This window comes from Canis lupus, chromosome 1, assembly GCF_003254725.2.
Source record: "Canis lupus dingo isolate Sandy chromosome 1, ASM325472v2, whole genome shotgun sequence".
Taxonomy (NCBI): Eukaryota; Metazoa; Chordata; class Mammalia; order Carnivora; family Canidae; genus Canis; species Canis lupus.
Window position 1 is genome coordinate 117,488,265 of NC_064243.1, and position 24,723 is coordinate 117,512,987.

The 24,723-nt window shown below is 50.9% G+C and overlaps 1 long non-coding RNA gene across 1 annotated transcript; it reads right to left on the reverse strand.

Annotated features, from left to right (window-relative positions):
• Nucleotides 1-14,645: 14,645 nt before the first annotated feature.
• On the reverse strand, nucleotides 14,646-17,670 carry LOC118351959 (uncharacterized). The gene is made up of 2 exons (XR_004808269.1): nucleotides 17,440-17,670; nucleotides 14,646-14,819 (listed from the first exon to the last, which is right to left on the reverse strand). It is a non-coding gene; the product is annotated as an uncharacterized LOC118351959 (long non-coding RNA).
• Between the last annotated feature and the right edge of the window lie 7,053 nt (nucleotides 17,671-24,723).

Sequence of the window (24,723 nt, forward strand, 5' to 3'; positions counted from 1 at the left end):
CCCCTGGTCTCCTGTGTCTTCAGCCCCTTACCTGTCCTTCCCTGGGCACTCTGGGGGAGAGGGGGGCACCCAGACAGACCCATGGCCATAGCTGAGGCCGGGTCTACCCTGTTCCAGGTCCTGCTCTGTTAACTCATTAGCAATCCCAGTCCCACAGATGGGGAAACTGAGGCAAGGCTGCTGTCTAGAGCCTAGGGGGCAGGGCTCCAGTGTGAACTCGGGTTACCTGGCTCAAGCCTTGTGTTCCTCCCCGGGAGGGAGGGATGGAATGGAAGGAGGCCGTTTGCAGGATGAGTCTCTGGGAGTTGGGAAACCGCGGCCACCTTACTGACTGCACTCCCCCAAGGACCAGGGCCGAGGTGGGCTGGGGGGCGGGGAGCCCGCAGACTGCAGATGTGCACTGCATTGGGGCCTTTCCAGGCTGCTCGCCTGCCCCACCCTGCCCCAGTTGTGCCTGGGGCCTCGGGCTTAGCCACATCTCTTCCGAGGCCGAGGATGCTGCCAGGGGATGGGTCAGGGTGGCCCAGGGCAGCTGGACGCGTGTCACCCTTCCTGGCTCTTGCAGTGCAGAGAGCCCCTGGGGCCCCGAGAAGGAGAGACAGACCCCTGTGCCAGGACAAGGCGCCAGGCCTAGCCCAGCTGGCCCGCGGGAATCACCAAGCCTGGCCATTCCCAGAAATTCTATACACTGCGCAGCAGAGTGCAAGAGCGGGAAATAAAATATTAATGCCTGGTAAAGCTCATTGCCCTGATGTTGCACTGTGAAGCAACGGCAGCACAGATCTGGAACTTCCAGAAGAGAACTTCTGCCCCTGAGGAGAGAACAGAGCTCGCTCCTCACTTAAAGACGCAGTTGCCAGAACACGTAAGGCTTCACCGGTGCCTGGAGGCGCAAAGATTCCTGCCGAATGCGGGAATGTTCGCGGGGAGCTGCCCGGGGAGGAGGCCGAGGATAATGACAGTGGTGGCAAATATTTGTGGACTTCCTGGCAGGATCAGAACTCACACCGTTCGCGAACATTACGTCCTCACGGCCACCCGTGAGCCTGCGGTTCCTACGAACCTCGTTTTATAGTCGAGAACCGCAAGGCACAGAGGGTTCAAGCGCCCTGGCTGGGGTCACACAGTGAGCTTGGGGGGAGGCCGGGGGTGGGAGACTGAAGACCTCTGGGCCCCTCCTGGCCGGACGCCCAGGCCTGTCCGCACAGCCCTAACAGTCACAGCTGCAAGTGGCCTTTTGGACCTGAGGTGACAGCTGGGGCTCCCGTCACAACAGCCACAAGGAAACGAACCCTGCCAACCATCTGAGTAAGGTTGTAGCAGATTCTTCAGCCAAGCATCCACCTGAGAACTCAGCCTGACCCTGACACTTTGCGGGCTCGGGAGACCTCGCTGAGCGGGAGACCTGGTCCCGCCACCTCTGGACTCCTGACCCCCAGACACTGGGGTACCATGCATGTGTGCTGTTTTAAGCCACTTAACATCTGGCAATCCGTCATGCAGTGGTAGGCAAGAGATACCCTTCCTGTCACCCCAGCCCACCCTGAGGTCCCCTGTAGCTTCAGCGGTGACGCGGACGGTCCCCATATGCACCGGGGGCCCCTGCTCCCCTCAGGGGCCTGCTGCACCAGGCTGGCAGCCGGGCGCTCGGTGCCCCAGGAGCGATCCTTCCCCCATAGGGATGGGAGCAGAAGATACGACTCCAGGCCACATTCCCTCCGAGGGTCCTTGGTGGCACAGAGCTTCCGGTGGGTACAGCAGCAAGCGGCTCTCTAAGGCGCTGTTGATGGGGGCAGCCCTCCCCAGCCTCGCTCACCCTCCTGCCCCTCTCCGTATTGATACTTTCTATTTAAATATTTGCTTTCGGGGTCACCCGGGTGGCTCAGCAGTTAAGGGTCTGCCTTCAGCTCAGGGGGTGATCCTGGGGTCCTGGGATCGAGTCCTGCATTGGGCTTCCTGCAGGGAGCCTGCTTCTCCCTCTGCCTCTCATGAATAAATAAATAAAATCTTGGGATCCCTGGGTGGCGCAGCGGTTTGGCGCCTGCCTTTGGCCCAGGGCGCGATCCTGGAGACCCGGGATCGAATCCCACATCGGGCTCCCGGTGCATGGAGCCTGCTTCTCCCTCTGCCTGTGTCTCTGCCTCTCTCTCTCTCTCTCTCTCTCTCTCTCTCTGTGACTATCATAAATAAATAAAAATTAAAAATAAATAAATAAATAAAATCTTTAAAAAATATATATTTGCTTTCAGGGGAATCCTTGCTGAGATGCCGGGGTTGCTAACTCAGGCGTGTGTGAGCCAAGCAGAAGCCACACATGAGAGGGGAAGGCCTGGCGGCGGCCGTTATACAAATTATTATACTGGGAAGGGGAAGGGCTAGGGGGCCACGTCTGCAAATTCTAGCTGAGTGTCGCCGAGCTCGGGGATGCAGGCCTCGATCCTCCAAATGCTTCTGGAAACCGAGATGTCTGAGTGAAACTGTTTCAACTTATAAATATTGGCTCAGAAAAGTTTTCAGGGATCCCTGGGTGGCGCAGCGGTTTGGCGCCTGCCTTTGGCCCAGGGCGTGATCCTGGAGACCCGGGATCGAATCCCACATCGGGCTCCCAGTGCATGGAGCCTGCTTCTCCTTCTGCCTGTGTCTCTGCCTCTCTGTCTCTCTCTGTGTGACTATCATGAATAAATAAATAAAATCTTAAAAAAAAAAAAAAAGAAAAGTTTTCAAACACAACCTCAGTCAAACAAAACACATGAACCCACAGGTGTTAGCCTGTGGGCTCCTGCTTCGACCTTTATCAGGGTCACATGTACATTTCTGTTTTCGATTATTCTTTCAATAAATATTTATTGAGCCAGAGAAGCCAAGGACAGCTTCTCTCAAGAGAAGACGTTGCCGATGAGCCTTGAACAACAAGGACGAGCCAGACAAGTAGAGGTCTGGGGGGGAGCGGGGTGGGGGGGCGGGGGGTGGTTTCCTAGGGCCGCTATTGCAAATGACTGCAAACGTCATTTGGCTTTAAAACAACACAGATTTCCAATTTTACAGTTCAGGAGGTCCAAGTCCAAAATGGGTCTGATTTTGGTCTTGAATGGGTCTAAAATCATGGACTGAATCCCTCCGGAGTTTCGAGGGCAAGAATCCTTGGCTTGCCTCTCCAGCTTCTTAACATTCCCTCCATATTTTTTTTTAAGATTTTTGTTTATTTATTCACGAGAGACAGAGAAAGAGGCAGAGACACAGGCAGAGGGAGAAGCAGGCTCCTCGCAAGGAGCCCAATGCGGGACTCGATCCCAGGACCCCGGGATCACGCCCTGGGCCGAAGGCAGACGCTCTGCCGCTGAGCCACCCGGGTGCCCCACATTCCCTCCATCTTCCAAGCCAGCAGTGGAATATTTTCGAATCTCTGTGACTCTGGCCAACGATGCCAGGGGCACATCTTCTCCGACTCCAACTCTCTTGCTTCCCTCCTATGTGGACCTTTATGGTTTTATGGGGCCCCCCCATAATCCAAAATAACGTCCCCATTCCAAGGTCCTGAGCTTAATCACACCTGCAAAGTCCCTGCCACCATATACAGTAATATTTTCCTAGATGGCAGGGAGGGATTTGGAGCAGACTCTTCGGGGGCTGTGTCCAGCCTGCCATGAGGGGTTCTGGGCAGAGGCAGCGTTCACAAGGGCTCCGGAGTGGGTGTTTGTTTACCTGCGGGCGGAGCGGACTGGGCAGCGAGGACATGAGGGAGGGGAGCACAGCCCGATGGTGAGGGCCCGGTAGGCCAGGGTGAGGGCTTTGGATTCTATCTGAAGCGAGATGGGAGCCACGGGGGGCTTTTGAGCAGTGGGGACACCTGATCGGATGCCCTTTTAAAAAGCTGATGCTGGGCAGCCCGGGTGGCTCAGTGGTTGAGCATCTGCCTTTGGCTCGGGTCATGATCCTGGGGTCCCGGGATTGAGTCCTGCATCGGGCTCCCTACAGGGAATCTACTTCTCCCTCTGCCTGTGTCTCTGTCTCTCTCTCATGAATAAATAAATAAAAATTTTAAAAACAAAATAAAATAAAAAGCTGATGCTGACAAGGTAGCGATCCTGACAGGGAAGGGGGGTGGAGGCAGCCCTAGGGCTGAGTGGGGAGTAGCGGCCACTCTCCATCCTCGCCACTGGACCACGAGAAGCTTCCATCCTCCCGTAGGAGAAGGGGTGAGGCCAGCCCTTGCCACCTCTTCCCCACACCTCTGAGTGCACTGTAAGGCACAACATGCCCCATATTCCATTTTTAACCACCCTATTTTGCCCTTTTCCTTGTCATATTGTAATTTTAAGACTTTGCCTCTTTTTTTTTTTTTTTTTTTTAAGAACAGTTCGAGGCTCACAGCAAAATCGAGAGGAAGGCACAGTGATTTCGTGGATTTTCCCTCCCCCCTCGACATCTGGTGAAGGCCCAGCGTCCCCATCATCCACACCTCCCACCCGAGGGGTACATCTCGCACAGCTGATGAGCCAGCACTGGCACATCGTTATCACGCAGGGCCCGGGGTCCACATCAGTGCTCACTCTTGACGCGTACCTCCCACGGCCTTGGAGAACCGCAGGCAGCACTGCAGCATCAGAGTCGCTTCGCTGCCTCACAGGGCCCGGGGTGGCTCAGTCGGTTAAGCGTCTGCCTTCGGTTCAGGTCATGATCCCGAGATCCTAGGATCGAGCCCCCATGTCGGGCTCCCTGCTCAGCCTAGAGTCTGCTTCTCCCTCTCCCTCTGGCCCCTCCCCCAGCTAACGGGCTCTCTTTCAAGTAGGTAAAAAATCTTTAACAACAACAACAAAACAAAACAGTGGGCAGCCCGGGTGGCACAGCGGTTTAGCGCCGCCTTAGGCCCAGGGCCTGATCCTGGAGACCCGGGATCGAGTCCCGCGTCAGGCTCCCTGCGTGGAGGCTGCTTCTCCCTCTGCCGATCTCTCTCTCTCTCTGTGTGTGTCTCTCATTAATAAATAAATAAATAAATAAATAAATAAATAAATAAATAAAACTTAAAAAAAAAAAAACAAGGTGATTTCACTCCCATAAAAGCCCTCTGTGCCCTACTATCCATTCCCATCTCCCAGCTAACCCTTGGCAACCACTCATTTTTACACCGTCTCCAGACTTTTCCAGAATGTCCTAGAGTTGGAATCGTGCAGGATGTCACCTTTTCAGACTGGCTTCCCTCACTTTGCCATACGCACGGAAGGTTCTACTTGTCTTTTCATGGCTTTTGCTGGCTCATTTCTTTTTCAGCGCTGCATACTCTTCCATCATCTGGTTGTACCACAGACAAACTTGGTTGTTTCCAAGTTTTGCCACTTATGGAGGAAGCTGCTATGAGCATATACGTGCAGGGTTTTGTTTGGACCTAAGTTTTCATCTCCTTTGGGTAAATAAATACCAAGGAGGGCAATTGCTGGGTTGTATGGTAAGAGGATGTGTAAGAAACTGACAAACTCTCATCCCAAACCACTGCACCATTTTTCATTCCGACCAGCAATAAATAGGAGTTCCTGTTGCTTCACATCCTTGCCAGCACTTGGTGTTGTCTTTGGTCCAGATTTTGGCCATTCTGACAGGTGTGATGTGATATCTCATTATTGTTTTTTTTTTTTTTATTTTTTAAAGATTTATTTATTTTAGAGAGAGAGAGAGAGAGAGAGAGAGAGAGAAAGCCAACAGGAGGGGCAGAAGGAGAAGGAGAGAGAGAATCCAAGCAGAGTCTGTGCTGGGCGTGGAGCCCGACACAGGGCTCGGTCCAGACTCCGAGATGGTGACCTGAGCCGAAACCAAGACTCAGACGTTTCACTGACTGAGCCACCCAGGTGCCCACTCATTATTGTTCTAACTTGTATTTCTCTGATGGCATCTGATGTGGAGCATCTTTTCATGTGTTTATTTGCCGGGTGTAGATCTTCTTTGGTGAGGTGTTTTACACTGTGATTTTTTAAATTCTTAGGCTTACTTTTTAAAGAGTATAATTACTAATAAATGGCAAGTCCAGCACTTGGCCTTGCTGTAGCCCCTCCCGTCTCCTACAGAAAGAAAGGAGAATGGAGAAAATAATCCTCCCTTTTTTTTTCTGACGCTGCAGAAATGCAGACAAAGCTGCCACTAAGGTGCCACTATGTCACCTTACTGTACAATTTAAAGCGGGCTTCCTTCACACGGACACAGCCTCCTAATCAGGGTACCGGCTAGGTGAGTAGGGCGTGGAGTGGGTCCCTACTTGCTCCTTGGCTGGCCACTTTGCCTAATGCTAACCTACACAACCCCACCCGCTAATCCTGAATATAGACACTTTCGACATCATGAAATGGCCTTTGCAAATATTATTTCTATTAGAGGAGTCCTGTAAGTCATTTTATAAGTCAGAGTGGGATAGGCTTTGCAACAGTAATGAATAAACCACAGAAGAAACACAAAGTCTTATTTCTCGCTCATATCATGATCAGATACAGCTCAGGGCTTTCCTCCAAGCAGTGACTCAGAGGGTACAGGCTGCCGTCTGAAGTGTGGTTTCCAAGGTCACCACAGAATGGACCAGAAGAACATGGACTCAGATATGGGGGTTAGGGCCAGGCTCGGAAATGTCATTTATTTTGTCCACATTTCATCGGCCAGAACCTAGTCACGTAGCTGCTACTTGACTACAAAGGAAGCTTGGATATGTGGCCTTCTGCGTACCCGAGGAGGAGGAGGAGGTGAATTGGTGAGCATCTGACCAATTATTGCCCCAATCCAGGCGTCAGAGATTGTGGTCATGTCCTCTGAAGCAATTGTAACCTCTAAAAAAATCTGTAATTCTGATTCCTTATACTAATTTGTTGACCCGAGGGGAATATTTAAATTGACATTTCCCAATTCCCAGAACTTGCATATGCTCCTCATTATTTTTGTTCACACATTAAAAAGATCATCTCTTCTCAAATTTAGGTAAAAATAAAGCTTTGAATCTGCCATAGTCTTATGAGGCCCAGAGTTTTGGAGGATCCACAGCTTTTAGCAATAAGCAGCTCAGGGCGCCTTTCAATGGCTTTCATGAGAGTCCGTGGCCGTGCTCTCCCTCAATGCTCAGGCAAATCCAGGAGACCCTACATCTGCCTAAAGCCCCAGCAATGGCTATTCCTTGCTCCTAGAATCAGACCAACTATCTTCCTGGCCTACAGGGCCTGCACCAACAGGCTGCCACACACTCTCTTCTCTCCTCACACAGTATGCCACAGCATCTCTGGCTCCAGCCAAACTGGCTGCCTTCAAGTCACCCCTACTTTTTACCTTCCTCCCCACGTGGTGCCCTCCTTCTAGGAAAACCTCCCCTGCCTCCTCCTCTTAGTCAACTCCTTGTATTGTTCAGACCTCAGCTGTTCAGGCATTATCGCCTCATGGAAGCCTCCCCACCACATTCACATTTTCAGAATGGTCATTGTGCTGTTCACCAAATCTCCCTGGCTGCCCGTCTTCCAACAGGGTAGGTTGGTGCTACTTGGCCTCCTTATGGGTGGGTGGAGCCATGCAACCAGCCCTGGCCCAGAAGATGTGGGCAGATGTAATCCAAGGCACTTCCAAGCTAGAGCACTTGATTCCAGAGCAAGATGCTCTTGGGTCCTCTTTCCTCTGTGCAGAACTCACAGTACTTGAGACTAAATATTGTGGTTTGAGCAGAGTTCCAGCTGACCCACAACAGACAGGGCACATATATAAGAAATAAACACTTCTTATCCTAAGCTATAAGGCTTGGGGGACGTCAGTTCCCACAGCATAACCCAACTTGTCCTAACTGATACCCCCTCCTTCCAAAACACTTGTCACTTTTGTGATTTTTTCACTTGCTTTTGTCACTGGTGGGTTAATATTTTTCTTTACCCACTGAACTGAGGGCTCTCTGAGGTCAGGGATATTTTTGGTGTTGGTGACACTAAAGTATAAAAGGCTTGTTGTTTCTCCACTGTATCTCCCCCTCTAGAAACAGCTAGAATAAATGTATGTCCACTGACTGAAGGAAGAAAGGAATGAGTAATGATCCTCAGAGATAGGTACTAGTTTACAGGGACGAAATGGAAGCTCAGAAGGGTTGCATGGGTTGCTCAATGTCACATGGCAGGTAAATGGAAGAGATTGGTCAGAACCCAGGTCTGAGTCCAGAACTTGGACGTTTCCTGGACAGGATGGCCTCAGTGGGCCAGGCACACCTCTAGTCAATGGTTTCAGCCCTACCTCTGAGAAGGAATGTTTCTGTGTTGGTGACACTAAGGGATAAAAGGCTTAGGAATCTATGGGCCATTGGTCATCTCTGGAATGATTCACTGCTGGCCAGATAAAGCAGAGAGATTCAAAGAGAGAGGGGAGGTGGTCAGTTGTCTCTTTGTCTTCTATTTTACCTCTTTTTAAAACAGCTTCCATTAACTGCACGCTCACTCTCTGCCAGGCCCCACACCAAAACGATCATGAGCTCACGGCATCCTCATGACCCATCCCAGGCGATTTTTATTTTTCACAGGACAATGAGGTCTACCATGGGAAATCTACCTGCCTATTGATACAAACTTGGTGTATCAATTATGGCGGCAAAATAAAACATCCTCCCAAGTCAGGGATTTAGAAATAGTAAGAATCTATGATTGCTTATGAGTCTAGAGGTGATGGGATGCTTCTGCGATGGACAGTAGGTTGGGTTTGGCTCTCCCATCTGGGCTGAGGTGTCTTCCGTGTGCTAGGCTGGAGCAGGTGCCATCCTCTGGGGCAGCTGGGCTGGTCGTGTGATCTCTCATCTTCCAGCCAGGCTTGTCCACAAGGTGGTGGCAGGGATCCAGGAGAGCCAACAGAAGCTGCAAGGCCTCTTGAGCCCCAGACTCAGAGAGGCAGCGCCTGACTGGTGACTGGAGCAGAGTGGCCTTGGCTGGCCATGTGACTTCAGTGTTAGGTTTGGGGGTGTCGCCTGGACAAGGCTGGTGTAAACAAGGTGTATCTGTTATCTACTGTCACGTAAGAAACTACCCAAAGTGCAGTGGTTTGATGCAACAATGCCTTAGTTATCTCTCCGTTCTTTTTTTTTTTTAATTTTTTTAAATTTTTTTTATTTATGATAGTCACAGAGAGAGCGAGAGAGAGAGAGACACAGGCAGAGGGAGAAGCAGGCTCCATGCACCGGGAGCCCGTTGTGGGATTCGATCCCGGGTCTCCAGGATCGCACCCTGGGCCAAAGGCAGGCGCCAAACCGCTGTGCCACCCAAGGATCCCTATCTCTCCGTTCTGTAGGTTGGTAACCTGGGCTGGGCTCAGCTGGGTAGTTCTTCAGGTCTTGGCCAGGCTCATTCATGCGTCTGTGGTCAGCTCGGAGCGGCTAGACGGCTCTGCTTCCGGGGGCTGGGTGGCAGTGGCTGCAGAGCTGTGAGTCTCCTAGGCTAGCCTGGACATATTTGTGAGGTCCTGGCAAAGGGCCAAGGGAGCGAGCAGAAGCTGCGTGAACTTCTTGAAGCCTAAGCTTGGAATGAACACAGTATCGCTTTCTTTGTGATCAAAGCAAATCACAAGGTCAGCCCAGATTCAAAGGGTGGGGACATAGACTCATGTCTTGGTGGGAAGAGTAGCAAAGTCACATTGTGAGAATGTACATGGGGAGGCATGAAAGACTGCATCCTTTCTGGAATCACTTCACCACAGGCCATAAGGAGCACAGCTGGGACTCTAACCCAGAGTTAGGAGGGTGCTAGCTCTTCTAGAGCTGTATCACTTCTGTTCCTTGCCCATCTCCTCATATGTCTTCCCTGTTTTTTTTTTTTTTTTTTTAGGATTTTATTTATTTATTCATGAGAGACACACAGAGAGGCAGAGACATAGGCAGAGGGAAAAGCAGGCTCCCTGCGGGGACCTGATGTGGGACTCGATCCCAGGACCCCAGGATCATACCCTGAGCCGAAGGCAGATGCTCAACCACGGAGCCACCCAGGCGCCCCTCCCTATCTGTTATTAGAGCCCCCAAGAGCCTTCTGTATTGGCCAGAACACATTTGGCTGCAAGCAACAGAAATCCAGGCAAAGTTGTTTAACTAACAAGAAGTGTATTGGCTCTTGGAACAGAGAAGTCCAAGAGTAGCTTCTGCTTCAGGCACAGTTAGATCCAGGTGCCTCATACAGTGTCCTCCAAAGTTGTTTTTCTTCATCTCTCTACTCCACTTCTTTTTGCATTGCCTTAATCTTCAAGCAGATGCTTCCCAAGAGATGGGGGCGGCTCCGGGATTCCATCACTGCAGCCTAGCCGCCTCAGTGGAAAGAGGGCACACCTCCCGTGCCGACAGGAACAACGATGGAGTGCTCGCTGTATGCCAGGCCCAGTTCGAAGCACTTGGCAAGTGTTAACTTACGTAGGCCTCATGAGACCCTATGAGGTATAAGTAATCGCCATCCCTATTTTACAGATGAGGAAACTGAGGCCCAGAGAGATTAAGATCCATGTTTAAGGGTAAACAGGTAATAGGGGGTGAGGCTGGAAGCTGAACTCAACCAGGCCGCCCCAGAGTCCTTTGCTCTTAACTACTTCACAGAAAAGCAGTAATAATAGCAAGCCCTAGTGGGAGCAGATACCCTGTGCCTGGGGCATCAGGATATCATGATAATGGTAATAGTAATAATAACATCCATTTAATTATTTAAGCCTTCCAGGAACCCTGTGGGGTAAGCACTGCTATTATGTCCATTTTGCAGATGGGGAGACTGAGGCACTGATAGAGTCACATGTGGGACAGCTAGGAACGAACCCAGACAGTAGAATCCAGAATCTGTACCTTCTGCCCCCAGGGCACCCCCCTCCTGAGCCAGGGGTGAGGTCAGCCTCCAAGAACGTCAAGCAGCGAGATGGAGGGAGGCCGGAGGACAGCCCAGTCTTCCCCTCGCCGCGTCTGCCTCTCGCTGCTCTCCCCTCCACCCGCCGCCTGGCACAGCTTTCCCAGAACCCACTTGTGAACAGACTGACCTAATGCAGGCTCGGCCAGAGGGCTGAGTCCAGGCAAACAAGCAGGGGCCGGCCCTGAGTCACCCGGCGGGCCTTGCCAGGGCCCAGAGTGGCGGCGTGGGGCCGTGCCAAGGAGGGCGTGGGCTCGCACAGACGACACCTGGTGCCACTGGGCAGCTGGAGTCCCTTCTGAGCCCCTGACCTTGACGCCCTTAGGTCTCTGCCAAGCAATCCTTGCCCACCGCCCTGACAGGGAGCCCGGGCAAGATGCCAAGTCATTTTTAATGCATTTATGAGAAACCAAACATGGCTATTTATATCCCTTTGATTTGTCAGCCAACTGAGAACTGGGTAAATGTAATGACATCCCGTGAGCAGCTGCCCGCCCCTTAACAAAGACAGCGAGCATGCTCTGCTCTGTGGGCTCCTCAGGTTCTCATGGCAACCTGTGGGCAGGGGGAAACTGAGTCTCAGAGGGGGAAGGGCAGTTGCTCATCACCTCGGCTGGAGTGGAAATGGATCCATGAGGCCTCTTAACCCACTCGGCACACCGCCTCGGCTGTGTGGCCGGGACCCTGCCATTAAGGACAAAGCTCTTTTTCCAGCTGTTTGGAAATCTCTGGGCTCCTTCCACCTGCTTCACGTTTCTCCTTCTCCTCCCCCCTTCCACCCTCACTCCCTTCCTTCCTCTTGAATGTGAAAATGTTTCCTTTTTTCTTGTCTCTCTTTCCCGCATTCTTCCCCCTTCCTTCATCTCCTTCCACCAAGGCGATAATCACAGTTCACAAGAGCTGGCATCAGAGAGGGTCAGGGGGGCCCTGAGTTCCCCGCACACGGAGTCTCACCAGCCTCAGTGGATTCTCGAATAAATGCCCTAATTATCTCCATTCTGCAGATCGAGGCGAGTGCGGTGTCTCCTCCCGGCTGTGTCCCGCCTGCCACTGAGGCTCTCAGCACTTCTGTGCAGACCCTGTGGCTTCTGTGGCTGAGATTGAAGCGAGGGCTCCAGAGATGAGTCAAGTAACTGTCCCCCCTGGGGCGGGCGGGGGGGGGGGGGGGCGGGAGTCTGACGTTGGACTTAGCGTTGCTCTGCAGGGATCCTTTGGGGGCGCTGCTTCGCAGTGGCCTTTCATGGGATCTCTGTGCTGTGCGTCGTGTCCCCTCCTGGTCCTTGGCATTGGGAGGATGGAGCGAGCTGATCCCATGGAGTGCTTAAGAAACAGGTCTTAAGGGGTAACTTGCTTCAGGCTTATGCACCCCCTGCTGGGGACCAAAGCCCCTCACTCTGTAGCAGAACCAGCTTTCCTCAAGATTTGCAGACCCCTGGCCTTGGGAAGCGAAAGGCCAGACTTTCCCCGGAGATAAGGCCCGACCGCATTCGAAACAGCCTCCGTGGGTGCCAGCAAGTCTGTTCAGGGCCGTGTGGACACAGGGCTCCCCGCCCGGGGCCCCTGCTTCTCCGGCACGCAGGCCTCCTCCCCATGCCCATGCTGTCCCCATTAAAACCCTCCAGCTCCCCCTGGAAGGGGGGGGAGATGGTTTGGAGACATTAGTCCCCCCTCTTCCCAGGTTGTCAGCTCCCTGAATAAAGCAACTTTTCCTTTCTCACCATCACTTGCCTGTCGAGTATTGATTTTCGGGCGGCAAACACCCCAAGACCTGAGTTTGGAACCAGTTTTCTGTCCGGTAACACTTAGAACAGCGCCTGGCCCGGAGCACAGGCCTCGGAAGGTCTGCCCGGCGCTACCATCTTCGGCCGAGGCCTCGGGGACCTGGCCTGACCCCGGGGAGGCCCCTGTGGGTGTCCCGCACTCGTGCGGGAGCCACTCCTGGCCTCAGGCTCCACCTGCAGCCTCCAAACCTCCGCCAGCGGCTCGGATGTCGCTGACCCGCACCCCAGGTATCAACACCGGCTGCACCTGCTCGCCTGAATGACGCTTGAGGTCTCAGGAGCGGAGCCTGCCAGGCTCCCAGGTTCATGCCTCGGCCCTCCTTTCCAGATCGCGTGGGTGCTGCTGTGGCCGCGGTGCCCTGCTACCCCGTGTGTCGCCTCCACCACTTCCTCCCTCCGGAGGCGACCACTCTTCCATCACAATCTCTCCATCTCTTAACAAGATGTTTATGCCTCTGGGTTTTGACTCATCAGTGCTACCAGCAAAACCTTTGGTTGGTGACTTCCCGCCGCCCCGATGCGGGGAGTGTGGAGGGTGGGGGTGGAATTGGATGGAATCAGATTCACACCAAACCCCTCCTGATATAATGACATGGCTCCTCCTCCTTGGCCTCAGCTTCCACGTCCATCCGTCCTTAAAGGAGAACAGCAGTACCCACCCCGTAAGGTTGTGAGGAACAAGTGGATTAATTCCCGTGGAGGCCTTGGAGCTGGGCCTTGGCCGTCATGGGAGGGGCACGTGTTGGCTCTTGCTGTTGTTACGATTATCACTATCATCACTTTTGGTTTCTCTATTAGTTAGCTTTGTACTCTCAGTCACAGATCTCCATGTCTCCCTCTGGCCTTCCCCCCACCCCCTTGGCCTAGGCCTGTGGGCCTGGCGGCTGTGAGCCTCTGAGGACCGACCACAGCTCGGGTGGCAGCCCAGCTGGCTGGCGCTGAGAAAGATCCAGACATCCGCCGGGTTGGAGCCACCGTGATTTTGAGGACCTGCCACAGCAGAGGACCCGACTCCCTGACTCTCCGTAGGCTTTCCCCCACCAACTTTGAATTAGGAGAACTTTTTCTTTCTTTCTTTCTTTTTTTTTTTTAAGATTTTATTTATTTATTTGAGAGAGAGACAGGGACAGTGCGGAGGGAGGGACACAGTGGGAGGGAGAGGGACAAGCAGACTCCCCGCTGAGTGCAGAGCTGGGACCCTGAGATCATGACCTGAGCAGAAATCAGGAGTCAGACGCTTCACCTTCACCGACTGAGCCCCCCAGGCGCCCCCATCATCTAGATTCTACAATCAACATTTTTCTCCATTTGCTTTATTACATACCCCTCAGGCCGTCCTCTATTCATTCATCAAAACATGTGATCTCTTTGTTGATTCAAGTGAAGTATCTTGAATCAGCACAAGTACCTCCTAAATATTTCAGCATGCACGTCACTAATTGGAATTCAATGTCCCCCGTTCTTTTTCCGAGGTAAAATTTGCATACGATGGAATGTGCTTCTCTTAAACCTTAAACTCAGCAGTTGCTGAGTTTTGACTGGCACACGTGTGTCCTACGAACCCCTCAAGGAAAGAACACTTCCATCACCCCTCAAAGTTACCCCACTGGGTAATCCTCGCCCCATTCCCAAAGGCGATCATGGTTCTGATATTTTTATACCTTCACTGTTAAATTATCAGGGTTGGTGACATGTATGTTCTGGGAGTGACCTTAGCTAAATTGTATGAGTTGGTGGCTAGAGTTTAAAAAAATAATAATTACTGTGCCCTTCTGAAGAATGCGGGAACCATAATCAGCACTATGATGCCAGCAGTGACTGGGCCTGGAGGGAATGAGGGGCCCCTCCAGCTGATGGACAGGACCATCCATGCCTGGTGAGCGCAGTAGCCTAAGCACGGCATGGGCCAGGCTGTTGAAGTTCCTGTGCCACCCTGGGGGTATCAATCCCGAAGGTCACTGTTGGTTGCAAGGGCTGCAAGTAAGGGAAAAAGAGATTCCAAATATCTAAAAAAACAAAGGCCTTTATTATTTTACAAAACAACAAATCTCACCAAGATGGGGAGGTCATGGTCAGTGCATCAACTGTTCAATGGTGTTCTAGTGGACTAAGATTTCTTGGCATGTGAGCAGTGTCATCCCTCAGGGTGGCTAATGGCTGCCGCAGCTCCGGCCATCATTTCCTACAGATGCAAAACATTATAACCTTATGGTTCCTTTTGCTAAAATCCTCCTCTGCCCATCCCCCCCCCATATTTTAAGTGACCTCTCTGATTTTGCTCTCGGTACTTATAGGCTCTTCTAAGTGCCGGTAGAAGAAATTGCAGAGAGATAAGTACAAAAATGATCTTTCTTTGCAGCTGCAGAAAATCAGACACTCCTCAGCATCATCAAACTCCTGCAAATATTCTTTGTAGGCCATAGGGACTTCAGAGATTGATATGTCTTGGGAAAGCAAGCTCCAACCTTCCAAAATCTGTCATTCTGATCTGTCTGTCTTAATAATTTATTGCCCTGGGAATAATACTTAAATCGACATGAAACATTCTGAAAAGGCTAAATATTTACGAATCTCTTCTTTGTTAAACCAGAAGAGTGTGATTAGCACCCACTTTCTCCCGCACGGATAGAGGGGAAAGCCAGACACAGTCTGTCATGATTCTGCTTCAGATGAAGAGTTTGAGGAAGTCGAATCCTAGGCCAATTAGTGCCTCCTCATGTGGCCGTACTTCCTGCGGGAGTCAGAAAAGGCAAATTTCTCTCCCTTGCATTACTTTTTAAGAGCAAAACCATTTTTATCCTCAGAAATTTCTACTAACCACTTCCCAGCAGATTTATCCTCCCATGTAGGGGAGTAAGTCTGCTGGGAAGTGGTTAGTCAGAGCTTCTAGAACCAGTCACCGCTCAGGACACTAGAGAACTATGAGGGCCTTAGATGCTTTCCCTGAACACATGGACGAAGCTGATAAACAAGCTAATAAAATCCAGGCACAGCCTACCAAGAAGAGGGAAGGAAAAGGGATTTGCTTATGAACAATGCAGATTCTCAGTTCCTACTGCTGGTTGCATGGCTGCTTCTGCAGTCACCCCACCTCTGGCTGCAGGCTCCTGATTCTGCTTTTTTTTGCTTCAGGTTGAGCGAGGCCCAAACCCTAAGGCCTCGGAGAAAAAGAGCCTGAGATGGGGGCGTGGCTTCTGAATGAGGGAAGTGCCTGCCCACGTCCCTCAAGGGGAAAGTACCTGAGCTTGACCGAGGCCCAGCTTCAAGGCTTTGTTATCAAGTAGTCCATCTACTGCTAGGAAACCTAGACCAGCTTAAGCACAAAGGGAACTTATTGGTTCTTGTAATGGAAAAGTCCAGGGGGAGTTTGGATTTCAGGTTTGGCTGAATCCAGGTGCTCAGACAGTTCACTCGGGACTGTGCATCTCTCCTTCTTTTACCTTTCCTTCCTTCCATCTGGATTTCATCTTCAGGCAGGTCCTCTCCTTCCCCAGCAGTTCCAACCTTGCAGCCTAGCGGCTAAGCAATCACGGTGGAACAAATCTTAGCTCCCAATAGCGCCAGCAGAGTCCTGCAGCTGCCTCTCATTGGCTTTACCCGGATGATGGGCTCATTCCCGGAGTTAGGGAATGGGGTTGCCACAAACAAATTACGCAGGCAGAGAAGGGAAGGATGGGACATAGATCTCTTACATACAGACAGAGAGCCCCTGGGAGCACCAACCTATCCTGTTGTATCCCGAAAGGGAAGTATAGTTGCTAATGGGTGATAAGGGGCTAAACTAGCTGGGAGTGGTCAGGGAAGGCATCTTGGAAGAGGTGCCATTGGAAGCAGAGCCCTGAGGGATAAAAGACAATGTTCCAGGCAGAGGGACCTACAAAAGCAAAAGACCTGTGGCAAATCCACGCGCAATGGGTGAGTGGAAGGAGGAATGAATGAATGAATGCTGATAGGCAGGGCCTGCACGCCGAAGCCCCGTCTTCCTGCTCAGAAGGAGCCCGTGAGCCTGGTGGTAAAGGGGGGAGCTGGGGTCAGGACCGCAGCTATTGCAGGGGAAGTAGCCCCAGTGGAGAAAAGGAAGAGCCTGGAGGAGAAGTTGACAGTGAACCTTGGAGACCACGACCCACATCCCTCCCTCCACTGCAGAGGCTCCTGGGGCTGCCCGGAGGCCCTGTCTCCTCCCTCTCCCCAGCCTCTCCCCTCCCTCTCTGCCTTCTCTTCTCACTTCCTTTTCTCAGTTCCTCAAACACACCTAACTTGCTCCCATCTTGAGGCCTTTGTGTTTGCTATTCCCTCCGCCTGAAACACCCTTCGCCGAGGACTTTGCGAGCCTGGCTCTTCCTTGGCCCTCAGGTCGCAGCCAAACCCCCTCCTGCGAGCAGCCCTCCCCGACCACCCCAACCGAGTCACCCGCCTCCTGCTCCACAACTCTTTCCCAGTCATGCGCCCGGCTTGACTTCCTTTCCCTGAGGCTTTGAGGCTGCTGTAGTCACCCCAGTGCCCAGTACAAACCCCGGCACAGAAGCTCGCTCTCCCCTCCCTGAGCATCTGCTCAGGGGCTCAAGGTTCAGCAATGCTCCGTGTCTGCTCTTTCCAGGGTGATCGTCCGTCTCTGTGCCTCAATTTCCAGTGGACGTAACAGTAGACACAGCATCTGAAGACGACCTATCTCAGGCACGCTCAGCACCCAGGGGGAGCTCGGCTCACAGAGGTGCCCCACAGGGGGCAGCCACTTTAGTATCATTCTTACCACCCCAGGGCTGTCATGAGGTCTTTGGAGGGGAGCCGGGCACAGTGGTTACCTGTAGATGACCACCCAGTGCGCAGATTCCAGCCACGGCTGGGACCTCCCGGCCCTGTGACCCTGTCCAAGTGATCTCTCTTTTCTGGAGCCGTTTCTCTCTGGAAAACGAGCCTCAGTGCAGCACCACCACGCTTCTCTGCTCCCCGTCATGGGAGCACACGCATACAGGCCCACACAGCTGTGCTGCAGGTGGAACGAACTCATGCAGAAAGAAGTGTCTAGTGCAAGCCTCCAGGCAGCAAACGGAAAGTGATTTACGATGTCGTTTGTTCAGCCAGCTACAACCTAGAGAGGTTTCTTGGCAGGACATGTGACTCCACCCATGGCCTGGGTCTGGCTTTATCACCAGTCCTCCCCCAACCCTTACCTCCCTTCTTAAGGGCCTGCTAGGGGCTGTCCCCTGCACAGAGGGAGCATCAGAACTGCAAGCATCAGCCCCATGATGCTCCCTGCCCTGCTCATGCTGTCACCAGGTGGGGGCAGCTAGATTGAAAAAGGTCCCACAACTCTGGGATGAACATTTATAACTAGAGACATTGTGGGGGTGGGGTGGGGGGAGGGGGTAGACCAGAACAGGAAATTCCCCGGCCCCCAAGCCAGACACCTTCCTATTCTATGATCTATCTATCTATCTATCTATCTATCTATCATCATCATCTCTCATCTCTCAGAGCTCCGTGGACTTAACCGTTTGGTCCCTGGGTCTTGGGAAAGCTGGGTTGTTTTTTTTTTAAGACTTTGGTTGTTTTGTTTTGTTTTGTTTTGTTTTGTTTGAGAAACTGGTAAGGTGTGCAACAAAAATATAAAGTCTGATGCACTGTTCTTGCCTTTGAAAAAATTTGCAAGTAAGGACATGGACAACAAAACAAATCTACTAGATGAAAAAGCATTGCTGTATGATAAAAAAAAAATTAAATTAAAAAAAAAAAACGGGCAAAGACCTGAACAGACATCTCAGCAAAGAAAATATGCAGATGGCAAATAACCATGTAGAAAGATGTTCAACATCATACGTCATCAGGGAAAGGTCAGTCCGAGATACTATTAGAATGGTCAAAATCCAAAACACCTGACATCACCAAATGCTGGTGAGGATGTGGAGCACCAGAAACTCATTCATCACTGGCAGGAATGCAAAATGGTAACAGCCACTTTTGTTTTGTTTTGTTTTGTTTTTTAATTATTCTACAAATATTTATTCAGTGCATACTATACATCAGATATGTTTTAAGTATGTTTTCTTTGTTTAAAAATGACTTTGGGGATCCCTGAGTGGCGCAGCGGTTTAGCACCTGCCTTTGGCCCAGGGCGCGATCCTGGAGACCCGGGATTGAATCCCACTTCGGGCTCCCAGTGCATGGAGCCTGCTTCTCCCTCTGCCTATGTCTCTGCCTCTCTCTCTCTCTCTCACTGTGTGCCTATCATAAATAAATAAAATTAAAAAAAAATAAATTAAAAAAATAAAAATGACTTTGTTTCCAAAAATCATCTCACAGGGTAACTGTATACAACTGAAGTGACTTAGTGAGGTGCAAATGCACTTTTAATTGCATCCTTACTTATTTTTTAAAATTTTTTGTTTGAATTCAATTTGCCAACATATAGTATAACACCCAGTGCTCATCCCCTCACATGCCCTCCTCAGTGCCCATCACCCAGTCACCCCAACCCCCCACCCACCTCCCCTTCTGCAACTTTTTGTTTCCCAGAGTTAGGAGTCACTCATGGTTTGCCTCCCTCTCTAATTTTTCCCCACTCAGTGTCCCTCCTTTCCCTTATAATCCCTTTCACTATTTCTTAGTTTCCACATATGAGTGAAACCATATGATGATTGCCCTTCTCTGTTGGCTTATTTCACTTAACACCCTCCAGTTCCATCCACGTCGGAGCAAATGGTACCCACCATTCGTCCTTTCTGATGGCTAATATTCCAGTGTATACGTAGACCCCCATCTTCCTTATGCATCATCTGTTGACAGACATTGTGGCTCCTTCTGCAGTTTGGCTATTGTGGACGTTGCTGCTGTGAACACTGTGGGGACAGGTGTCCTGCCCTTTCACTACATCTGTGTCTTTGGGGTAAATACCCAATAGTGTGATAGCTGGGTCATAGGATAGCTCTATTTTTAACTTCCTGAGGGACCTCCGCACTGTTTTCCAGAGTGGCTGGTAGTTTGTAGTTTCTAACACAACTAAACCCGCTCCTACGGGATGATCCGGCAATGGCACTCCTTGGTGTTCACCCGAAGGAGGTCCCCACCAAACCTTGCGCTGATGTTTATGACAGCTTTATTTGTAATTACCCAAACTTGGAAACAACCAAGATGTTGTTCAGTAGGTGAGTGGCTATGTAAACTGTGGTACATCCAGGCAGTGGAATATTATGCAGGGCTGAAAAGCAGAGCACGGAGGCTTTTTAGGGCAGAAACTATCCTGTATGGTATGATGCAGATGGGTGTATGTCATGCATTTGTCCAAAGCCATAGAATGTGCAGCACCAAGAGTGAACTGTAATGCAAACTACGTACTTTGGGTAATAAAGATGTGTCATTGCAGGTTCGATTGTAATACATGGACTCTGGAGGGAGATGTTAATCACAGGGAGGCTGTGTCTGTGAGAGGAGGAGGGATTTTATGGGGCAATCTGTACTTTTCACCCAATTTTTTTTGCAAACCTAAAATGGCTTTAAAAAATAAAATTAAAAAAAAACAAAAAAAAATAAAAATTATTATTATTATTATTATTATTATTATTATTATTATTTAAAAGCATTGCTTTCAATCTCAATGGTTTTCAAGCTTTCTGGACTCTAAAAGGTCACCTTACATCACAAGTCAAGATGAACACATGATCACAACCGAAGCTTCCCAAAACAATACTTCCTGACAGCCCAAGACAAATTCTGATACTCTGAAATTTTTCTTCTCCTCAACTCAATTTAAAAGATGTTTATCATGACCTTCTAAATTGATCTCATGAACCACAAATGAGTCACTACTCACAGTCTGCAAAGCTTTAATTACAGGCAAGAAGAGGATGTTTTAACACAGGAAAAAGTGGGAGAGTTGTACCCAAGGAATATTCCTTCACGCTGGTTACATTTTGCTCAGTGAAAACATCATAGTTTTGTTTTTTAAAAAATCTGCAACGGACAGATGAGAGTGTGCCATGGAAAGGCACAGGTGGGGGGGGGCTATTTCTGTGGGATTAATTCCTTTCATTCATTCATTCATTCATTCATTCACTCGTTCAGCAAACCTGTGCTGGGTGCTGGGTGTCGGCTGCAGTGGGCGGCTGGAGCTGGCTCCACCAGCTGGCAGGAGTCAGTTGTTAAAATGTCCAGGAATTTTGGCTGAAGTCACATTGGTGGCTTGAGACTGGCCACACTAATCATCAAGAGCCGTCAATCGGTGCCCCCCTACGCACACACCTTACCCCTCTGAAAATTAATAAAGGGAAACTTCACTAAAGTCCAGGGGGAAGCTGGAAGGGGAGACTGTACCACTCAGTGTCAATTATAGGAAGAATTGTCCGTTACAGACCCCAAGCAAGAATCCCCAAGGGGAAGAATGACCAGTCAGAGGCCCTAAGAGGAGAAGATGTACATTGGATCTTCTGCAACAAATTGACAACCCAGGGACGCCTGGGTGGCTCAGTGGTTGAGCGTCTGCCTTCAGCTCAGGTCATGATCCCAGGGTCTTGGGATCAAGTCCTGCATCCGGTCCCTATGGGAATCCTGCTTCTCCCTCTGCCTGTGTCTCTGCCTTCTCTTTGCGTCTTTCATAACTAAATAAATAAAATAAATCTGAAAAAAAATTGACAACTCAGCCAATGAGCAACCACCATCAGCCTGCACTCTTGCTTTGCTCCAACGGACTTTCATTCGGAACAACTGCTCCCAACCTCCTCCTTCTTCTCGTAAAATAATATTCCTCTCCTGTGTTCTCTGGACCTGCCTATAGTTTTGCCATTGTTTGCATAGTCCAAATTACAATCGACTCCCAAATAAACCCATTTTTTCCTGATAAAATAACTGACTTTTACTTTTGAGGTTAACACCCCATAGCTGCTTGTTAAACACTCGTGAGCGCATTACTGGTCAGTTCCCTGCACTGAGTTTATGTTGTTGTTGTTGTTTTTTTTTAAGATTTTATTTACTCATTCATGATAGACACAGAGAAGAGAGAGAGAGAGAGAGAGAGAGAGAGAGAGGCAGAGACACAGGCAGAGGGAGAAGCAGGCTCCATGCCGGGAACCCAAAGTGGGACTCGATCCCAGGACTCCAGGATCACGCCCTGGGCCAAAGGCAGGCGCTGAACCGCCGAGCCCCCCAGGGATCCCCTCTTTAAAAAAAAAAAAGATTTTATTTATTTTTGTGAGAGTCACAGAGAGAGAGGCAGAGACACAGAGGGAGAAGCAGGCTCCTCACAGGGAGCCCGATGCGAGACTCGATCCCCAGACCCAGGATCATGCTCTGAGCTGAAGGCAGTGGCTCAACCACTGAGCCACCCAGGTGTCCCCAGAGTTTATGTTCTTCAGGGGAGTGAACCATTTACTGAAGTAACCGCAAAAGTAAACGTAAACATGTAAATGCTGTGAAGTAAACATAGGAATCCATGAGAGCCTATGATGCAGGGGGCTCCAAGAAGACTTTTCTGGGGACACGAAATTTGAGCAGAGACTTGGAGGATGCGCGGATTTAACTAGATGATGCAGGGAAGAGTGTTTCAGGGAGAAGGAATGGCATGTGCAACAGCCTTGTGCCAAGAGGGAAAAGGGCGAGCCTGAGCCTGTAGCCGGAGTGGAGAGCAAGTGGAGAGCAAGTGGAAGCAGGGTTGGAGCCGGGCGGCGGGGGGGGGGTTGGGGGTGCAGGTGCAGGTGCCGGGCCAAGCAGGGCCTGCAGCAGGGCGGGGCATTTGGGTTGCAACCCAGGCACAGGGCTACTCCCACGGTGCAGGGGGGATGGGGGGGATGTTCTTGGAAATGTCTTCTTTCACACTTTCTCCCAGCACATCCTGGGGGCTAGATTTACGACACAGATTGTACACAACTGCGGGCAGAGAAGGCAACTCTGCTTCTTCTGCACGTGCCTCTCGGTAACGACGGAGACTTGGGTTTTCTTTCTTTCTTTTTTTTTTTAATTTTTATTTATTTATGATAGCCACAGAGAGAGAGAGAGAGGCAGAGACATTGGCAGAGGGAGAAGCAGGCTCCATGCACCGGGAGCCCGACGTGGGACTCGATCCCGGGTCTCCAGGATCGCGCCCCGGGCCAAAGGCAGGCGCCAAACCGCTGCGCCACCCAGGGATCCCGAGACTTGGGTTTTCAAAGCCAGCCCCTGGCAGGTCCGTGTGACCACGATGAGAAAAAGCAGACCTGGGGAGCTCGGCGTTTCGCTGGCGGGTGGGGAAAGCGTTGGCCTGATGTGACGTAGCAATGATGGCGAAAGGAGCTCAGAGGCCCACACAGGGAATATATTTTGAGGGCAGCCGGAACAGCCCACGGGCGGCAGGGGGAGGAACCAGGGGTGACAGGGGGAAGACGCAGGGCGCACACAGCTGCTTGGGCGCTGCTGCTCTTGGCGCTGAGGGTGGAGACAGAGGGGGGCGGGTTCCTTATGACACTGTGGTTAGGACAGTCATAAAGGGGCAGCTAGCCTGTACCAGTGCCCTCGGGATGGGACCTTTCCCTCTCCCTCTCTTGGGGCGTCCTCGCAGTCTGCTGTCCCAAAGTGATTGCCGTTCTTGCTTATTGCGCCTCACCTGCAGGTGGCCGTCTACACTGTCTGCGCCACGTCTAAGACAGGGGGGCGATTGTGGTGGCCTTCTGGTGGGGTCGTTCTGAGGACCCTGAGATACCTGTAGTGTTTCCAGGGTACCTGGTCCCTGATAAGTGTCCCTTCAGTGAGGTTAGCTGCCATTGTTAACGGTGTCTCCAGCCTCCTTAATTTCCCCCGAAGTCAAACACACTTGTGATGTGAGGCAGGCGTGAACAAATTCTTTAACTGAGGGGTCAGTTGATCAGTTTTTTTTTTTTTTCAGTTGATCAGTTTTGACCCTGCTGCAAGTGTCAGAACCCCACTTTCAGATGGACTTAAATAGAACAACAACAGCAAAGGAGATGGAACTTATTATTTTTTTAAGATTCTATTTATTTATTCATGAGAAACAGAGAGAGAGGCTGAGACACAGGCAGAGGGAGAAAGCAGGCTCCATGCAGGGAGCCCGATGCGGGATTTGATCCCGGGACCCCAAGATCATGCCCTGAGCCAAAGGCAGATGCTCAACTGTGGAGCCACCCAGGCATCCCAAGATGGAACTTATTGGTACACTAGAATGTATTTAGCTTCAGGCATAGTTGGATCCAAGTGCTCGGAAGACAACATCAGGAGTGTATCTCTGCCCCTCCAGCAGCTCAACGTACCTTTTATGTTGGCCTCATCATCAGGCTGACTCTCCTGCGCCTGGGAGAAACAGTGGCAGCTCCAGGTTCACATCTTATCAAAAGGCGGAGCAACCCAGACAAAATATCAGCAAAGGTCCCAGAAATGAATGTCATTAGCTCAGCATAGCCATGTACCCATCCCAGAACCAATGACAGTGGCCAAGATACAATCTGGGGGCATATGCGTATCCCTGGAGCTAGGAAAGGGGGTCATAGCCCAAACTATAGGGGCTGAACATGGGAACAAGAACTCTCCAAAGGAAAATGGGTGGGGGGGGGGGCTGTTACTCAAAGACGAGAGAATGATTCAGAGGGAAACAAGAGATGTCCTCTAGAGTCACACAGATCCCTGCTTAGAGGGCTTAAAGGTGTGACTCTATTTAGCTTTTTTGCCTCCTTGAGCCACTCTGGCTTGGCTCTTGGAAAGGGCAGTGAAATATTTTCTCCTGTTCTCTCTTGTTCTCTTCTCCACCTTCCCCCTATAGCTCCTCTTTCCAGCCTCTGAATCTGGCATTCCTCCCTTCTTCCCTGTGAAATTCTATCCTCCCATCTTTTTTTTTTGGGGGGGGGGGTGAGGGTGGGAAGGGTGAGGGGGTGCGGAGCTTCAGTCAGATGCTAATGGAAACTCTCTTCTGGCCAGAGCTTCCTACTCCCCAGGGGCCATGCCCACGTTCCAGGCTCTGGTTCTGAAGTCACAAGGATTTGGTGGGTGTTTCAGTCAGGATTCAACCCGAGAAGCAGAACCACTAAGACATATCTATAAATAGCCAGGAAGGCACTTGTTACTGGATCTGATCTTATGCAATCTGGGGAGTTAGCAGAGGGAGCAGTCTCTCT